The sequence below is a fragment of the Prionailurus viverrinus genome, chromosome B1, assembly GCF_022837055.1.
Source record: "Prionailurus viverrinus isolate Anna chromosome B1, UM_Priviv_1.0, whole genome shotgun sequence".
Lineage (NCBI taxonomy): Eukaryota > Metazoa > Chordata > Mammalia > Carnivora > Felidae > Prionailurus > Prionailurus viverrinus.
This window is the reverse complement of record NC_062564.1, coordinates 46,394,907-46,415,288: the sequence shown is the minus strand read 5'-3', so window position 1 is coordinate 46,415,288 and position 20,382 is coordinate 46,394,907. Positions and strand designations below refer to the sequence as shown.

The 20,382-nt window shown below is 37.6% G+C and overlaps 1 long non-coding RNA gene across 1 annotated transcript; it reads right to left on the bottom strand.

Annotated features, from left to right (window-relative positions):
* Positions 1-291: 291 nt before the first annotated feature.
* On the bottom strand, positions 292-19,911 carry LOC125163442 (uncharacterized). Its single transcript, XR_007151465.1, has 3 exons — positions 19,901-19,911; positions 9,061-9,067; positions 292-404 (listed from the first exon to the last, which is right to left on the bottom strand). It is a non-coding gene; the product is annotated as an uncharacterized LOC125163442 (long non-coding RNA).
* Positions 19,912-20,382: the final 471 nt, after the last annotated feature.

The window sequence follows — 20,382 nt, the reverse complement described above, 5'->3', positions numbered from 1 at the left end:
AGAAGAAGAAAAGTGGTCAGCTTCTGGATACACTCCAAAATAAAGACCCAATAACCACTTGACAGACTTAGTGATAGGATGGGTACAGCATGTGCCATAGAGTGAATATTTCTGTCTTCACAAAATTCATATTTTTAAACCTTAAACCTCAGGAGGTGGAGTATTCGGATGGTGATTAGGCATTGAGAGTGGAGCTCTCATGAACAGGGCTAGTGTCCCAATGAAAGAGATCCCTGAGAACTTCCTTGCCCCTTCCACCATGTGAGAACTTTGCAAGAAGAGGGTTGTATGTGAACAAGGAAGCAGGCTTTCACCAGACACTGTATCTACTGGTGCCTGATCTTGGAATTCCCAGCTTCCAGAACTGTGAGAAATAAGTTTTTGTTGTTTATAAGCCACTCAGTCTGTACTAGTTTTTAATAGTTGCCCAAGCTGACTAAAACACCGTATGAATGAGTGTATTCCATAATAACTCCAGTGTTTTTAGATTGGAAAGATGGAGTAGCCATTAATGTGGATGGGTGGACTGGTTTGGAGAAGGTTTGGGAGTGAAGAACTGCACTTTAGGTTTGGACATATGAAATCCGAGATGAATATTAGATATTCAAGTGTAGATATTGCACAGGTAGTTGGATGTATGAGTCTGGAGTTCAGAGGAAAGTGTTGGGTAAAAAATACTGATATGATAGTCAATAGGTTTTATCTTGTTTTGAGGGCCATAAGATTGGATGAATTTATTGAGGGAGGAAGCATCAAAAAAAAAAAAAAAAGAAGAGGTCAAAGAACTGAATCTTAGGCTGCTCCAACAGTAAGACATTATGAAGAAGAGGGGAAAATTGGTAGAACAGAGTAAGTGTCCAATGAGGTAGAAAGACATCCAGAACAATATGGAGTCCTGGAAGCCAAGTGAATACATTGTTTCAGGAAAGAGAGAGTACTTAAATGTATCAAATGCTCCTGACATTACAAGATGAAGATTAAGTATTGTCTGTTGGATTTAGTAACATGGTGGTCATTGATGACCTTCGAAAGATTAGTTTCTACAAAGTGGAGAAGGTAAAAGCCTTATTGGAATGGGTTGAAGAAGGAATGTGAAGTGATGAGTTAAGGAAGGAATATAGACAAACATCTTGAGGAACTTTGCTTTAAAAAAGAAGAGAAAATTAAGCAGCAACAGAATGATAAAATGGTGTTGAGAGACAAAAACAGCATTATGGTTGTGTGCATACGGGGAATATCTAACAGAGAGGCAAAACAGTATAAGATAGCGAAGTCAGAATTTCTGGAGCAGTGTCGTTGAGGAAAGCAAATGGAACAAAATTTTACTCGTGTGGGAAGTGGCACTGGGCAGTAGCAGGACTAGTATGAATACTAACAAGGACAAATGCAGGCAGGTGAGAAATCAAGATGGTAGGAGTAGTGGGGTTTCCATCATTAATGCTTCTGTTTTGTCATTAACCAAAAGCAAGATTGTCAGCTGAAAGTGAGAATGGAGAGGGCATGTTGGAGATTTGCAAAGAGAAGGAAAGACATGAAATAGTGTAAAAGTGCATTAAGAGCCATCAGACAAAGAAAATACGGTAAGATTTCTGGGCAGCAGTGAGGGTCTGTTTGAGGTCAGTGAGCATGAAAGCCAAATGGGACCAGTTAGCACTGCTGTGTGTTTTTTTGTCATCATGATCAACTTCACGGATATAACAAGGAGTGAGAAGAGCATTGTATTCAACCAGCATATGGTTTAGCCAAATGTCATAGGTTATGTTCCCTGGGGAAGTAGACTCAGAGGCAGACATTTGCATACAGCTGGTTTTGAACTTTTGGGAAAGACTACTAAGAAAGTAAGGGAAGCAGATTTGAGGAGAGGGAGCAGCTGAACTGATCCCAGTTCTAGCCCCTCAGGATTCCTCAGGATTCTGACATTGGAATGACTCTTGACGTCTCAGTTGAGAAAAAGGAGCAAAGAGCCTTTATACCCCCATATCAACAAGTCATTAGATGTAGGCTACCCTTACGGATGGAGGGCAACTTCTGGCTGAAGGTCTCAGTCCTACAGGTGCAAGGAAATAAATTCTGCCAGCTAACTTAGTGAGCTTGGAAGCTAACCTCCAGTCAAGTAAGAGGACACTAGCCTTTAACAGAAAGGAATGGCCATGTCTGCAGCCCCAGAATATTCAGCAGAATCTGGGCATTCAAAATTTTCAAATGCTCATACATTTCCATCTCAAGTCTCAGGGTCACATTACTTGTCTATCTGGGCCCCAGCTTCGGTATAGCAGGCTTTTCAGGTTGTAGCACTCAAGCTTATGTGGCATTCCACTGCCAATTAAGTCCTGGATCTGATCTTTAGTTTTCTTTTATTCCCTCCAGCTGTAGCAAGTGAGAGATTCTTTCCACGTTGCCAAGGATACTTTGACTATTTTGCCTTATGTTGATGATTTAATCACCCTTGGCCTTTCACTGTCTTTCCACAGTATTTTAACAACCCCTTGTAACAGGTGTCCAATTCTACAGTGTGTATGATTAGTATCTTCCTGTATCTCTCAAATGCTTGAGACATCGTATCTCAGTGTATTCTTGTCCATGCTTAAGTTTACCACAATCACACCCCTGCAACACACCAGAAGCTATCATAATTCCACTCCCACCTGTGATGTGGTCCTTATTGCTGACTTGGAGACAGATGATCCCATTCCAAAATCTGACTTTAGCATCTACTCTTTTGTTCCACTGCTCATTCTGTTTAAGTCTCCATCCCAGATTTCAACATGGAGATTTGTGTGCAGGTGTTTTATAGGGCAGCAATCTGGGGAGTAAACCTGCATGGAGTAAGGAAAATAGGATCAAGCAGAGGGAGAAGTTGAAATGCAGTGAGGTTGTAACAGAGAAGAGTCTTTAGTTGATCCTAGCAGGAGAACAGAGCTGGGGTGGTCCTTCAGGGATGTATCTGATTGAGGCAAAAAAAAAAAAGCTGGCTCTTTGTACCCCTACATCAACCAGTCATTGAGAGTAAGATCCTTCTGGGGAGGAGATGTAATCTTGGGCAATCTGGTTCCCTTTGGTGGAGGGCAATTGCAGAGACTCAGAAATGAGCCAAAGATAGCCAATAGCCTTGTCATTTGGGTGAATTGATGCTTCTGTCCTGAATTGGGGCTATATAGTGATGCACTGTATAGCAAGTGATGTTAGGGAGGGCGAGGTAGCTTAGAGAGACCATGGAATTTAGATAGGTGATGGGAAAAAGATGGATATGAGAGGTGATGAGGCGGTAGGTCAATGGATGGTGGGTTTTTGGAGTCAGCATTTGGAAAGTGGGATGATTATAACTGAGATTTTGGAAAGCTTCATTCTCAGATCCTTACATGACTACTTATTCTAAAGACTGAATCACTCAATCAGAATGTTTTGACATATATCAAATTACTTGCCAAATGAAAGCTTTTCTACATAGACCAGTGTACAATCCTATTAGAATTGTATGCATTTAAACACACCCACATATATAATCTCAAGAGTGTGAAGGCTACAATCATTTTTGCTCTGGTGCTGGCAACAAATTACGTTGAAAAGTTTCATGGTAACTAGTTCGGCAGTTTTCAAATTATCTCAGTGGAAATAAATGGTGTTTTTACATCAGAAGTCCCTATCACCATTTCCTCCCACCCCAAATCTGGTTAAAAAGTGGATATTAAAACACAAGTAATCAAACATTCTTCTTTGTCTATCTATACTTCAAAACCAATTCTCTTACTGACCTTTGAAATTCTTTTTATAACAATTGAAAAGCAGGGGTTTCTTGTAAGGAAGGTTTGGGAAAAAAAAAAAGTCTGTAGACTTCAAATGCCAAAATGAGAGTTTGCAGTCTTTTGAACTCCAACTAAAATATCCTTCATTAGGAACTTCAGTTTTTCATTTATTTCCAGAAGAAACTCACTATCCTCCACTAAATTTTGAAGGCTGCCAGCGTAATTCAGGATGAAATGGCTACTTGCACATGGACATAAGGCAATGATGTGAACTTTAATCAAAATTGTAGATTAAAAAGAATATTTGAACTATTCCTTCCCTGGGGGTAGATATTTCCTACAGTCCAATAAATTTTTATTTTAAAAAATTCTACCTCTAATTCTGCAGTTGTACTTACAGACGCACGGACACACACACAGACACACACAGACACACACAGACACACATCTGTAAATGAGCAGCTCTATTGCGGATTCAATCATGAAAACCCCAACTACTTGATGTTTTTCAGAGCCCCTTGAATGTTTTCTCTTAATATTCATGAGTGATTTTCCCATTTGTATTGAGGAAATATTGTGTATTTCAGAGCTGATGCCCCAAGTGGCATGACCAAGAAGGGCAGACAATCTCACAAATGTGTGTTGAATACATAATAGACAAGAGGAATAAAAAGAGAATCTGCATAAGCACAAAACCAATAATGAGAAAAATCAAATTAAATTAATGAGTTTAGATCAATTGTATCATCATCTTATAGGGATAGGATTCTCATTCTACCATTAAACCTTCCTTCACAGACTTTTTGAGAACACCTGTCCAAAGATGGTTGAGTGGTTTGGATCAGTGTGAGTAGCCAATCAGATTACTTTCAGAATGCTTCAAAATTACTTTCACCCCTCCTATCCTTTATATACAATAGAATGTTATTAAGGTTTTTTTTTTTAATTTTTAATGTTTATTTATCTTTGAGAGACAGAGAGAGACAGAGCATGAGTGGGGAAGGAGCAGAGAGAGAGAGGGAGACACAGAATCCGAAGCAGGCTCCATGCTCCAAGCTATCAGCACAGAGCCCGATGAGGAACTCGAACTCATGAACCTCGAAATCATGACCTGAACCAAAGTCGGTGCTTAACCGACTGAGCCGCCCAGGTGCCCTGTTATTCAGGTTTTTTTTGAGTGGCATCTGATTAAACCCATATGAAAAAAATTGAGTGGCTCAATGAACCAGAAAAAGGTACACATTGATTTTGTTTTCATAGAAAAAAAGATAAAATTGTATCCAGTTAGGGAGCACTAAAATCCACAAAGAATATTTCCTAGCTCCCCAAAAAAGGCTGGGATTGGAGGAAGGGTAAACAAGGGCTTCAGCTTTATTATTCTAGTTATTTAAAAATAATCAAAAGGAAATATATCATTTTGTTAATACAATATTTTACAAATCTAGGTGAAAGCTATATGGGTGTCCATCATAATAGTGCTTTTTTTCTGTATGTTTTCAATATAATAAAATATTATAGAATATGCTTATATAAAGAATTATAATATTGAGTTATATGGAATTAGTTGTATTCAATTGTGTTTGACCAATGAAAAATGAAAATTTCAACCTCACATTGTAGGTTCATTGTAGGTTCAATGTTCAACCTCACATTGTAGACATTTGAAATATCTGCTCCATGCTATTGCTCATAGAACTCATTTTCTTGATATTTAATCTTTCAAATTGGCCCAAGGAAGGAAAATATGTTCACAAAGTTGTATGTTACATTATTAATCCAGAAATACAGTTTCTCTAGTGTCTTATTTATTTTATAACCAGTCTAGTGTATCTGTATTACTCTAAATAGAAAATCTCATAATATATGTTAGCTCTATTCCTTAAATCAGTGTGGTTTTAATGTTTGTTTTCTGGGGTGAAGAGTTTTTAGTCTATTGTAAACAGATGAAATGAAAACAAAATCAGTTGAAATGTATGGTAAGTTGAATAATGGCCCTCCCAAAATGTCAAAGTCCTAATCTCCAAAAATCTGTGACTAGGTTACCTTACATGGCAAAGGGAATGTGCACATGTAGTTAAATTAAGGAACTTGAGATGGGAAATTACCTGGATGGTTCCAAGGTAATCACAAGAGTCCTTATAAGAGGGAGGCAGGAGGGTAGGAGTCAAGGGAGATTTTTTGACACAGGAAGCGATGGGGGGAAGGAGAGGTGGTGAAAGAAAGTGATGTGGAGCCGCAAGCCAGGAGTATGAACATCTTCTACAAGCTGGAAAAGGCAAAGAAATAGATTATTCCCTAGAGCCTCCTGAAGGAACACATTCTTGCTGGCTTATTTTGGATTTCTGACCTCAAAAAAACTGTAAGAATATAAATTTGTGTTGTTTTCAAGCCATGAAATTTGCCATGATTCGTTATAGCAGCAAGAAGAAATTAATGCAAAGTATTTTTAAAAAGGAAGAATTTGTGATGCTTCTTTTAAACCTATGTAGACCTCATATACTATTGGTTAAAAAAAATCTATTTATATTTCTGTTAGACCCATTTCTGGAAGTATAGACTTTAAAGAGACTTTAAAGATCTTTTCAACCAACAAAACTTCTGATGCTTGAATTTCCCCATCTTTGTCCATCATTGAGGAAAGCAAATCTGAAAATTCTTTAGGAACTTTTATACAACTGTATGAAAAATGCTCTTTTTCTCTGTGGGTTTTTCCCATTGGTCTTAGATCTACCTTTTGAACTTATACTAAATAAGGCACATTTACGTTTCACCAAAATGTTGTAAGACAGCTATTGGGACTATCCTCTTTGTAACAGAGTGGCCCATCCTCTCTGTAACATCACACACACACACACACACACACACACACAAATACTTTGATTTCTGGCCCAACAACCATTCCTTATTGCCCCCTAACTTTATTTAGATATTGGGTTGCATCAATATTTAAGAACTTCCCAGTCCTTGGAAATGATTCATGATTGTTCATGTTTCATGATTCATGTTGAGCTGGTCATGGTTGTTTTGTTCCCTCAGATCAGATTATTCTAGGGTAGGTATGTGACAAGTTCTGACGAGGGCACTATTATTTCCCAGTTAAAAAAATAAAGGCACAAATCAAGAAAACCACCTTCTGGATTTGGATATGTGTGTGTGAAGGAAAAATGCAGGAGCCATCTTGCCATCATGAGGGGTCAAGCATGAAAAACAAAAGGTTGAGGATAATGGAGCAGAATGATAGAATGAATTCGGGTCCTTGGTAACATCATGACAACTGAAACAATGCTTGAACTACCAACTTCTATTCTTTAAAAAAATTTTTTTAATATTTTTATTTATTTTTGAAGGAGAGAGAGAGACAGAGCATGAGCAGGGGGAGGAGCAGAGAGAGAGGGAGACACAGAATCTGAAACAGGCACCAGGCTCTGAGATGTCAGCGCAGAGCTGACATAGGGCTCGAACCCACAAACTGTGAGATCATGACCCGAGCTGAAGCCGGATGCTCAACCAACTGGGCCACCCAGGTGCCCCTACCAACTTCTATTCTACACTTCTTGTTTTCTGAGATAGTGAAACAACATTCTTGTCATCAGCTTGGGTTGCTATAATAAAATAACAGATTGGTGACTTAACAGAAATTTATTTTTTAACAGTTCTGGAGATTGGCAGTCTGAGATCAGAGTGCTAGGGTAGTCAGGTTCTGACAAGAACCCTCTTCCTGATTTGCAGACAGCCACCTTCTGTGTTCTCACACAGAGGAGAGAGTTCTGGTCTCTTCCTGTTCTTAAAAGTACACAAATCCCATTATGGAGTCTCCGTCCTCCTGGTCTTATCTAAACCTAATTAGGGCCTGGAGGCCCTACCTGATTTACTATCACATTAGAGGTTACGGCTTTAACATATGAATTTGGGGGGATACAAATGTTTAGTCTATGATAGTTTAAGCCACTTTTAGTTGAGCATTCTGTTACACTCAGCAAAAAGAATCCTAACACTTGCATTTCTACCCCAGTTCTTTGAGTATTCTCAAAGAATACTCCCAATTTAGGGTGCCAAACTCTTCACTACCTTGGTTAATTTACATTTGCTTTTCTCACATTTATCTATATATTTTTTCATGAATGAGGGCATGAATAGAAGGCTTTAGTCTAGGTTTAGTCTGACAAGATAGAGTGACATTATGCCAACATTAATTTTACATTTTATGGTTCTATTAATTCATAATGTAACTTATGGGGTTTTTTTTAATTTATTTTTGGTAACCTCAACCCTTAGTTGACTCCACATGAGTTCATCATTGACTCCCTAGGGTTTGCTAAGCAATGACTCACCTGTCACGTACTTATGCAGTTGACTGCTGGGACCCAAATGTATGTATGATCTTAGACTTGTTGTCTTAGATCTATTCGATTTTCTTAAGATTTGTTTTATTTTCTAGTATGTTGTGATATTCTTAAATTTTGATTTTAATTGTTGCAAATGTGCAATCTCCCTTCCGGTCTCAGATGATCCATAGATGCAATGGCCGCTTACCTTTTATCTTTAAAATTTTTTAATTTATTTTTGAGAGACAGAGAGAGACAAAGCATGAGCAGGGTAGAGGCAGAGAGAGAGGGAGACACAGAATCTGAAGCGGGTTCCAGGCTCTGAGCCTTCAGCACAGAGCCTGGTGCGGGGCTCAAAATCCCAAACCATGAGATCATGATCTGAACTAAGTCAGACGCTGAACCGACTGAGCCACCCAGGCGGCCCTTATCTTTTTCTTTTGAAATCAAGTCACTGTAGAAGATAGAGCTTTGTGTTATTCCGTGTGAATTCTCCCTTCAAGTTCATAATGGTCCAGTCATTCAACTTTAGTAACTGCACAAGAATCTCCATTAGAGTATGATTACCTTTATAAGAGGGACCAGAATTTATTCATCTTTACCATGTATTGGATGTGCAACATCTGGTTTCTGGTAGGGATGGAAAGCATGTTTAATGCATTGATCCTCCATCCTGTCTGCATATTAGCATACCCTGTGAAGCCTTTATAAAATACAGTCTCACCCTAGTCCAACCGAGGCAGAAATTTTGAGTGTTAGGCCTAGACACTGATATTTTAGAAAATATCCTCAGGCAATTTTGATGAACTGTTATAGTTTCAAGCCATTGATTTATTGAATAATTGTCGCCTGACTCTGGCTTAAATTTTTTTATCACGTACATTAAGTTATCACACATTAGATAATACTTTTTGCCACTTTTCCTTTATCACATTTTGTTCTTATTAATAAGGCACGTAAAGGTCTCTCTCGTCTTTTATGTGGTAAGTTACTTAGGGTCTCAGACCATTGTTTCTTCTATGTAACAAAGAGTACAGTGCATTCCACATAATAGCTACTCTATAGAGACTGAAAAATGATGTTTACAAGCAAGGATTGCAAGTGAGTTGTCTGTTCTTAGAAGCAGTCGCCTGAATGCTGTATTCTTTATTTTGCTTTTGATAATACACTATTTTTGGAACTTATTTCCTTGTTGGTTTTTTAGATGGCCTTCCATTAGAGGTTTTGTTTTGTTTTGCTTATTTGTTTGCTTGTGTTCTCAGTCTCTTGCTAAACTGATGAGTGGAGAACAGAGATTAGCCAGTGTTTGGCAGAGAAAATTTTAAGATAGAGAATATCACCATGTGTTTGCCATATGCATGTCTGGTGTTTACATAATGGATATTCTATGTAAGAATCAAGATTATATACTCATTCAGAATCCTTCTTGGCTCTGGAAATTATGTATAACAGGATATTTGAAGGCGTAGAAGACAGGAAGAAATGATATAGGAATGTATCAGAATGCTAGAGTGACTTAGAACAGGTTAAGTCTAGAGCACATTTCTTTTCAGTAATTGAGTCATACATAGTTGAAGCCCTGCTTGGTTTCTGTATTTTGTTAATAACTGACCTAAACATTCAATTATTATGCTTAGATGCTCTTGAATAGATAGTCTGGCTAAAAATGTGGAGTAAAGTAAATTCTACATATTTCTGACAATCAGTTGAAAGTTGCCTACATGTTGGAACTCAATAAGCTCCCTACTTACAGGAACGGCTTTGGTACCTATTGCAGAATGTGACATCATCAAGGTTGGTTTCTTGGATTTATATACTGAGAGGATTTTTATTTTACCATAAGAAACCAGAATAATAAAGTTAAAAGACACCATTTAACCTCTCTGATCCCAATTTTCCCCATTAAAATGAAGGACATCAACCAGGTAAGCGACTTGTCTGGAGTCACAAACATGCTCAAAAGCACTGTTAGAATTAAATCTGGATTTTTAGACTCTCTCCGTCTACATGATCTGGTTTACTTTTAGAAAAACAAAAGACTTTAAAGAACATACATAATACTCTGTTTATTTTATGAAATCCTCTTATAATGCCATATTGATATATTTTACCCTACTTTGCCTAGATTTGACATTTGATTAATTTGTGAGATTGTTGAAAATATCCTTATCTCCAGCACAGAAGTTCATTTATACAAAGGAAATCAGTCACATGGACAAAACTCTGTTTCTTCTGTTTTTGGGTTTCTATGCATATCATCCCTAAAATTGTAGTGGTTTCTGGAATGGCATATTTTCAGATCATGGGTTGCAACTAAAGCCATGACAATCTTTTCCTCAGAAAGTTTGCTAGACACAGTAAATAGCCAAAAATATTTTAAATAAATCACTGTCAAGATAATTTCTGAGCTTTAATCAATCATAATAAGAAAAATTATAATTATGCAATGTAAAATATCCATGTGGGACAAAATTTCCATGCCTGCTAGTGAAATACTGAACCATCTGATTTGAGTCAAGGTTACATTCTTCTTGAAGGCACCGTGATAACAGCAGAAAGACCAAGAAATTTGAAGTCTGACTGGATTTTAGGGATCAAAATATATATTGCCACTTTCTAGCTATATGATACTAGGATCACTGCTTGCTTTTTCCAAACTGTTTTCTTTATGTGTAAACTAAGGATAATAATACTAGGGTTATTTTCATTTTTTATTTTTTTAATTAAAAAATGTTTTATTTATTTATTTTGAGAGAGGGAGAAAGAAAGAGAAAGAGAGAGACAGAGAAGAGGGAGAGAGAGTATTCAAAGCATGTTCCTCACTATCAGTGTGGAGCCTGATGCTGGGCTCGAACTAATGAACTGTGAGATCATGACCTGAGCTGAAACTAGAGTCAGATGCTTAACCAACTGAACTACCCAGGTGCCCCTACCAGGGTTATTTTTAAAGTGAAAAGAATATATGAAAATGTATTATGCTATCATATGGCAAACTTAATGTTTCCCAAGAGTTGATAGATTCATATTGACTATATAATCAGCTTCCAGGAAAAGAGCTAACATCAGGTTCTGGTAAGTTTCCATGTAGGTTTCCTGGATACCTTTTTGTGTTCAGTAGGCTCAAGAGTTATTTTACTTAGCAAAACAGTGGCTTCTTGCCCATTGGGAAGTTCAGTGAATGAATTGTTCTAATCACAACTTATGTTTTGTCCATGTCCCTGTTATGTCACACATAGGTTTGCTGTCAGAACAAGTTTCGTAACTGAGAAGAGGTGAACGAAGGATAGACTAAGTGTTATGTAAAGCTTAGTCCTCTCTTCATGAAACTAGGCTGACTACAAATGTATTTTATGTTTAAGAAAGTTGAGAAGAAAGCATCTTCTTAAGAATTAATGATGTTTTACAGTGCCACCTAACTCAAAGAATAGATTTACTATTTATAATGGAGTTACTTAAGTAATTTGAAAATGCACTGAGAGAGAATGCCTGCATTCCCTAAGTTGTTGGCTTAGTACACAAGAACACAAACATTTGCCCTAGAACCTATCTGTGCTGGTAGAGAGGACTGTAGGAAGTTCAAATTATGGACAAAAAGTGTAGTTACACAGTAAAGGAAACTCTCAACTCCCTTCTCTGCCCTAATGTCTATGGTCAGGAAGAATAAAATAAATATATATTGCTAAAAAAAACCCCACATGCCAAATATTTCTACTTCTGGACAAGATGAAGTGACAAGAACCATGAGATCATGATCTGAGTCAAAATCAAGAATTGGACACTTAACTGACTGAACCACCGAGGGGCCTCTGCATTCCATATGTTCTAGGAGTTAAATAGAGTCATGGAAGATAAAATAAAAACTCATAATAGATTTATAAACATTAAAAAGTTTAATGTGTGAAATAAAATATACATAGGACAGGATTAATAGCAAATCAGACATTCCAGGAAAAAAATATCAGTAAATTTAAATACATAAAATAGAAGTTATTAAAATTGAAACAGACAAAAGATAATATTAAGAAAAAATAATAAACAGACCATCAGTTAGTTGTGAAATACTTCAAGCAATCTACTATACTATAATCAAATTTCACCAAAGAGAGAACAGGTGGGTAGGTGGGCAAGCAGAAGAAACATAATTAAAAAAATATGGCCCAAGTTTTCCAAATTTTATGAAAACTACAGACACATAGATCCAAGAAGCTTAATAAATGCCAAGACAAGAAACATGAATAAAAGTAAACTGAAACAGATCATCATCAAATAGCAGAAAACCAGTGATACAAAGAAAGTTTTAAAATGAATCAGAGAAAAATGATGTTATATGAAAAATAACAAAGGTAAGGATGACTGCAGATTTCACATTGGAGGCAGTATAAGTGAGATAGCAGTAAAGCAACGTCTTTTAAAAAAGAAAGAAAGAGAGAGAGAGAAAAAGCAAGCTATCTATTAACCTAGAATTTTATACCCAGCACAATTTTCTTTCAAAAACAATGGCAAAACAATATATTTAGACATGCCAAAGCTAAAAGAAATTACCACCAGAAGACTACTACTATAGATACTTCAAAGGAAGTCCTTCAGGGAGAAGAAAAAATGATATGCCATAGAAATGTGATTTTCAAACAAAGAAAAAGGCACTTAAAATGATTATGACATGGATAAATATAAAATATTTTATTACTACATAAATGTCTTTTAAGATATTTTTAAAATTTAAATCCAAGTTAGGTAACGTATAACATACTAGCAATTTCAGGAATAAAATTTAGTGATTTACCACTTACATATAACACCCAGTGCTCACCCCAAGAATTGTCGTCCTTAATGTACCTCTCCCATTTAGCCCTTCTCTCTACCCAACAACCTCTAGAAATCCTCACTTTTTCTCTGAATTTAAGAGTTTCTTGTGGTTTGTCTCCCTCTCTATTTTTATGTTATTTTTGCTTCCCTTCCCTTATGTTCATCTGTTTTGTATCTTAAATTCCACATGAGTAAAACCATATATTTGTATTTCTCTGACTTATTTCGCTTAGCATAATACACTCTAGTTCCCTCCATGTTGTTGCAAATGGCAAGATTTGATCACCAAGTAATATTCCTTTATATATATATATAATATAATATATATAATAATATAATGTATATTATATAATTATATAATATATAATTATTAATAATATTATAATAATATATATAATATATTATATTATATATATTATTATATATAGATTATATATTATTATATATTATATTCCTTTATATATATATGTATAAAGACATGGACAGACACTTTTCCAAAGTGACAAGAATATATATATATATATACATACCACATCTTTTCTATCCATTCATCAGTAAATAGGCATTTTTTGGGTTCTTTCCATAATTTGGCTATTGTCAACAGTGTTGTTATAAACATTGGGGTGCATGTGCCCCTTTGAATCAGCACTCCTCTATCCTCTTGATATATACCTAGTAGTGCAATTGCTGGGTTGTAGGGTAGTTCTAACTTTAATTTTTTGAGGAACCTCCATACTGTTTTCCAGAGTGGCTGCACCAGATTGCATCCCCACTAGCAGTGCAAGAGTTCCCCTTTCTCTACATCCTTGCCAACATCTGTCATTGCCCAAGTTGTTAATTTTAGCCATTCTAACAGGTGTGAGATGTTATCTCATTGTGGTTTTGATTTGTTGATTATGAATGATGTTGAGCATTTTTTTCATGTCTGTTAGTCATTTGAATGTCTTCTTTGGAAAAGTGTCTGTTCATGTCTTTTGCCCATTTCTTCACTGACTTATTTGTTTTTTGGTTGTTGAGTTTGATAAGTTCTTTATAGATTTTGGATACTAATCCTTTATTTAATATGTCATTTGCAAAGATCTTCTCCTATTCTGTCCTTTGCCTTTTAGTTTTGCTGTTTTTTTCCTTCCCTGTGCAGAAGCTTTTTATCTTAATGAGGTCCCGATAGTTCATTTTTGCTTTTGTTTCCCTTGCCTCTGTAGACAAGTCAAGTTGCTGTGGCTGAGGTCAAAGAGGTTGTCACCTCTTTTATCCTCTAGGATTTAGATGGTTTCCTGTCTTATGTTTAGGTCTTTCATCCATTTTGAGTTTATTTTTGTGTATGGTGTATGAAAGTGGTCCAGGTTCATTCTTCTGCATGTCTCTGTCCAGTTTTCCCAACACCATTTGCTGAAGAGACAGTCTTTTTTTCCATTGGCTATTCTTTCTACCTTTGTCAGTTTAGTTAACTATATTTGTGGGTCTATTTCTGGGCTCTCTATTCTGTTGTATTGATCTATGTGTCTGTTCTTGTGCTAGTACCATAGTGTCTTGAGTACAGCTTTGTAATACAGCTTGAAGTCCGTAATTGTGATGCCTCCTGCTTTGGCTTTCTTTTTCAGGATTGCTTTGGCTATTTAGGGTCTTTTCTGGTTCCATACAAATTTTAGGATTGTTTTTTCTAGCTCCGTGAAGAATGCTGGTGTTATTTTGATAAGGGTTGAAATGAATATGTACATTGTTTTGGGTAGTATCGACATTTTAACAATATTTGTTCTTCCAATCCATGAGCATAGAATGTTTTTCCATTTTCTTGTGTCTTCCAAAGTTTGGCTTCCTCCTTGTTGATTAGGTGCTTTTTATTCCTTTGTGTTGTCTGATTGCAGAAGCTAGGAATTCCAACACGATGTTGAATAACAGTGGTGAGCGTGGACATCCTTATCATATTCCTGACCTTAGGGGGAAAGCTCTCAGTTTTTCCCCATTGAGGATGATATTAGCGTGGTCTTTCATATACTGCCTTTATGATCTTGAGGTATGATCCTTCTATCTATTCCTACTTTCTTGAGGGTTTTCATCAGGAAAAGATATTATATTTTGTCAAATGCTTTTTCAGCATCTATTGAGAGGATCATGTGGTTCTTATCCTTTCTTTTTTTTTTCCTGAAATTTATTGACAAATTGGTTTCCATACAACACCCAGTGCTCATCCCAAAAGGTGCCCTCCTCAATACCCATCACCCACCCTCTCCTCCCTCCCACCCCCCATCAACCCTCAGTTTGTTCTCAGTTTTTAAGTCTCTTATGCTTTGGCTCTCTCCCATTCTAACCTCTTTTTTTTTTCCTTCCCCTCCCCCATGGGTTCCTGTGAAGTTTCTCAGGATCCACATAAGAGTGAAACCATATGGTATCTGTCTTTCTCTGTATGGCTTATTTCACTTAGCATCACACTCTCCAGTTCCATCCACGTTGCTACAAAAGGCCATATTTCATTTTTTCTCATTGCCACATAATATTCCATTGTGTATATAAACCACAATTTCTTTATCCATTCATCAGTTGATGGACATTTAGGCTCTTTCCATAATTTGGCTATTGTTGAGAGTGCTGCTATGAACATTGGGGTACAAGTGGCCCTATGCATCAGTGCTCCTGTATCCCTTGGATAAATTCCTAGCAGTGCTATTGCTGGGTCATAGGGTAGGTCTATTTTTAATTTTCTGAGGAACCTCCACACTGCTTTCCAGAGCGGCTGCACCAATTTGCATTCCCACCAACAGTGCAAGAGGGTTCCCGTTTCTCCACATCCTCTCCAGCATCTATAGTCTCCGGATTTGTTCATTTTGGCCACTCTGACTGGCGTGAGGTGATACCTGAGTGTGGTTTTGATTTGTATTTCCCTGATAAGGAGCGACGCTGAACATCTTTTCATGTGCCTGTTGGCCATCCGGATGTCTTCTTTAGAGAAGTGTCTATTCATGTTTTCTGCCCATTTCTTCACTGGGTTATTTGTTTTTCGGGTGTGGAGTTTGGTGAGCTCTTTATAGATTTTGGATACTAGCCCTTTGTCCGATATGTCATTTGCGAATATCTTTTCCCATTCCGTTGGTTGCCTTTTAGTTTTGTTGGTTGTTTCCTTGGCTGTGCAGAAGCTTTTTATCTTCATAAGGTCCCAGTAATTCACTTTTGCTTTTAATTCCCTTGCCTTTGGGGATGTGTCGAGGAAGAGATTGCTACGGCTGAGGTCAGAGAGGTCTTTTCCTGCTTTCTCCTCTAAGGTTTTGATGGTTTCCTGTCTCACATTTAGGTCCTTTATCCATTTTGAGTTTATTTTTGTGAATGGTGTGAGAAAGTGGTCTAGTTTCAACCTTCTGCATGTTGCTGTCCAGTTCTCCCAGCACCATTTGTTAAAGAGGCTGTCTTTTTTCCATTGGATGTTCTTTCCTGCTTTGTCAAAGATGAGTTGGCCATACGTTTGTGGGTCTAGTTCTGGGGTTTCTATTCTATTCCATTGGTCTATGTGTCTGTTTTGGTGCCAATACCATGCTGTCTTGATGATGACAGCTTTGTAGTAGAGGCTAAAGTCTGGGATTGTGATGCCTCCTGCTTTGGTCTTCTTCTTCAAAATTCCTTTGGCTATTCGGGGCCTTTTGTGGTTCCATATGAATTTTAGGATTGCTTGTTCTAGTTTCGAGAAGAATGCTGGTGCAATTTTGATTGGGATTGCATTGAATGTGTAGATAGCTTTGGGTAGTATTGACATTTTGACAATATTTATTTTTCCAATCCATGAGCAAGGAATGTCTTTCCATTTCTTTAAATCTTCTTCAATTTCCTTCATAAGCTTTCTATAGTTTTCAGCATACAGATCCTTTACATCTTTGGTTAGATTTATTCCTAGGTATTTCATGCTTCTTGGTGCAATTGTGAATGGGATCAGTTTCTTTATTTGTCTTTCTGTTGCTTCATTGTTAGTGTATAAGAATGCAACTGATTTCTGTACATCGATTTTGTATCCTGCAACTTTGCTGAATTCCTGTATCAGTTCTAGCAGACTTTTGGTGGAGTCTATCGGATTTTCCATGTATAATATCATGTCATCTGCAAAAAGCGAAAGCTTGACTTCATCTTTGCCAATTTTGATGCCTTTGATTTCCTTTTGTTGTCTGATTGCTGATGCTAGAACTTCCAGCACTATGTTAAACAGCAGCGGTGAGAGTGGGCATCCTTGTCGTGTTCCTGATCTCAGGGAAAAAGCTCTCAGTTTTTCCCCGTTGAGGATGATGTTAGCTGTGGGCTTTTCATAAATGGCTTTTATGATCTTTAAGTATGTTCCTTCTATCCCGACTTTTTCAAGGGTTTTTATTAAGAAAGGGTGCTGGATTTTGTCGAAGGCCTTTTCTGCATCGATTGACAGGATCATATGGTTCTTCTCTTTTTTTTTGTTAATGTGATGTATCACGTTGATTGATTTGCGAATGTTGAACCAGCCCTGCATCCCAGGAATGAATCCCACTTGATCATGGTGAATAATTCTTTTTATATGCCGTTGTATTCGATTTGCTAGTATCTTATTGAGAATTTTTGCATCCATATTCATCGGGGATATTTGCCTGTAGTTCTCTTTTTTTACTGGGTCTCTGTCTGGTTTAGGAATCAAAGTAATACTGGCTTCATAGAATGAGTCTGGAAGTTTTCCTTCCCTTTCTATTTCTTGGAATAGCTTGAGAAGGATAGGTATTATCTCTGCTTTAAACGTCTGGTAGAACTCCCCTGGGAAGCCATCTGGTCCTGGACTCTTATTTGTTGGGAGATTTTTGATAACCGATTCAATTTCTTCACTGGTTATGGGTCTGTTCAAGCTTTCTATTTCCTCCTGATTGAGTTTTGGAAGAGTGTGGGTGTTCAGGAATTTGTCCATTTCTTCCAGGTTGTCCAATTTGTTGGCAAATAATTTTTCATAGTATTCCCTGATAATTGTTTGTATCTCTGAGGGATTGGTTGTAATAATTCCATTTTCATTCATGATTTTATCTATTTGGGTCATCTCCCTTTTCTTTTTGAGAAGCCTGGCTAGAGGTTTGTCAATTTTGTTTATTTTTTCAAAAAACCAACTCTTGGTTTCGTTGATCTGCTCTACAGTTTTTTTAGTTTCTATATTGTTTATTTCTGCTCTGATCTTTATTATTTCTCTTCTTCTGCTGGGCTTAGGCTGCCTTTGCTGTTCTGCTTCTAGTTCCTTTAGGTGTGCTTTTAGATTTTGTATTTGGGATTTTTCTTGTTTCTTGAGATAGGCCTGGATTGCAATGTATTTTCCTCTCAGGACTGCCTTTGCTGTGTCCCAAAGCGTTTGGATTGTTGTATTTTCATTTTCGTTTGTTTCCATATATTTTTTAATTTCTTCTCTAATTGTCTGGTTGACCCACTCATTCGTTAGTAGGGTGTTCTTTAACCTCAATGCTTTTGGAGGTTTTCCAGACTTTTTTCTGTGGTTGATTTCAAGCTTCATAGCATTGTGGTCTGAAAGTAAGCATGGTATAATTTCAATTCTTGTAAACTTATGAAGGGCTGTTTTGTGACCCAGTATATGATCTATCTTGGAAAATGTTCCATGTGCACTCGAGAAGAAAGTATATTCTGTTGCTTTGGGATGCAGAGTTCTAAATATATCTGTCAAGTCCATCTGATCCAATGTCTCATTCAGGGCCCTTGTTTCTTTATTGACCGTGTGTCTAGATGATCTATCCATTTCTGTAAGTGGTGTATTAAAGTCCCCTGCAATTACCACATTCTTATCAGTAAGGTTGCTTATGTTTATGAGTAATTGTTTTATATATTTGGGGGTTCCGGTATTTGGTGCATAGACATTTATAATTGTTAGCTCTTCCTGATGGATAGACCCTGTAACTATTATATAATGTCCTTCTTCATCTCTTGTTACAGCCTTTAATTTAAAGTCTAGTTTGTCTAAGTATGGCTACTCCAGCTTTCTTTTGGCTTCCAGTCGCATGATAAATAGTTCTCCATCCCCTCACTCTCAATCTGAAGGTGTCCTCAGGTCTAAAATGAGTCTCTTGTAGACAGCAAATAGATGGGTCTTGTTTTTTTATCCATTCTGATACCCTATGTCTTTTGGTTGGCGCATTTAATCCATTTACATTCAGTGTTATTATAGAAAGATACGGGTTTAGAGTCATTGTGATGTCTGTATGTTTTATGCTTGTAGTGATGTCTCTGGGACTTTGTCTCACAGGGTCCCCCTTAGGATCTCTTGTAGGGCTGGCTTAGTGGTGACAAATTCCTTCAGTTTTTGTTTGTTTGGGAAGACCTTTATCTCTCCTTCTATTCTAAATGACAGACTTGCTGGATAAAGGATTCTTGGCTGCATATTTTTTCTGTCTAGCACCCTGAAAATCTCGTGCCAATTCTTTCTGGCCTGCCAAGTTTCAAAAGAGAGATCAGTCACGAGTCTTATAGGTCTCCCTTTATATGTGAGGGCACGTTTACCCCTTGCTGCTTTCAGAATTTTCTCTTTATCCTTGTATTTTGCCAGTTTCACTATGATATGTCTTGCAGAAGATCGATTCAAGTTACGTCTGAAGGGAGTTCTCTGTGCCTCTTGGATTTCAATGCCTTTTTCCTTCCCCAGTTCAGGGAAGTTCTCAGCTATGATTTCTTCAAGTACCCCTTCAGCACCTTTCCCTCTCTCTTCCTCCTCTGGGATACCAATTATGCGTATATTATTTCTTTTTAGTTTATCACTTAATTCTCTAATTTTCCCCTCATACTCCTGGATTTTTTTATCTCTCTTTTTCTCAGCTTCCTCTTTTTCCATAACTTTATCTTCTACTTCACCTATTCTCTCCTCTACCTCTTCAAGCCGAGCTGTGGTGGTTTCCATTTTGTTATGCATTTTGTTTAAAGCGTTTTTCAGGTCCTCATGACTGTTCTTTAGTCCCTTGATCTCTGTAGCAAGAGATTCTCTGCTGTCCTGTATACTGTTTTCAAGCCCAGCGATTAATTTTATGACTATTATTCTAAATTCACTTTTTGTTATATTATTTAAATCCTTTTTGATCAGCTCATTAGCTGTTGTTATTTCCTGGAGATTCTTCTGAGGGGAGTTCTTCCGCTTGGTCATTTTGGATAGTCCCTGGCGTGGTGAGGACCTGCAGGGCACTTCCCCTGTGCTGTGGTGTATAACTGGAGTTGGTGGGCGGGGCGCAGTCAGACCTGATGTCTGCCCCCAGCCCACCGCTGGGGCCACAGTCAGACTGGTGTGTGCCTTCTCTTTCCCTCTCCTAGGGGTGGGATTCACTGTGGGGTGGTGTGGCTCGTCTGGGCTACTTGCACCCTGCCAGGCTTGTGATGCTGGGGATCTGGCGTATTAGCTGGGGTGGGTAGGCAAGGTGCTCGGGGGCAGGAGGGGCAGGCTTAGATCGCTTCTCCTTAGGTGATCCACTTCAGGAGGGGCCCTGTGGCAGCGGGAGGGAGTCAGATCCGCTGCCGGAGGTTTGGCTCCGCAGAAG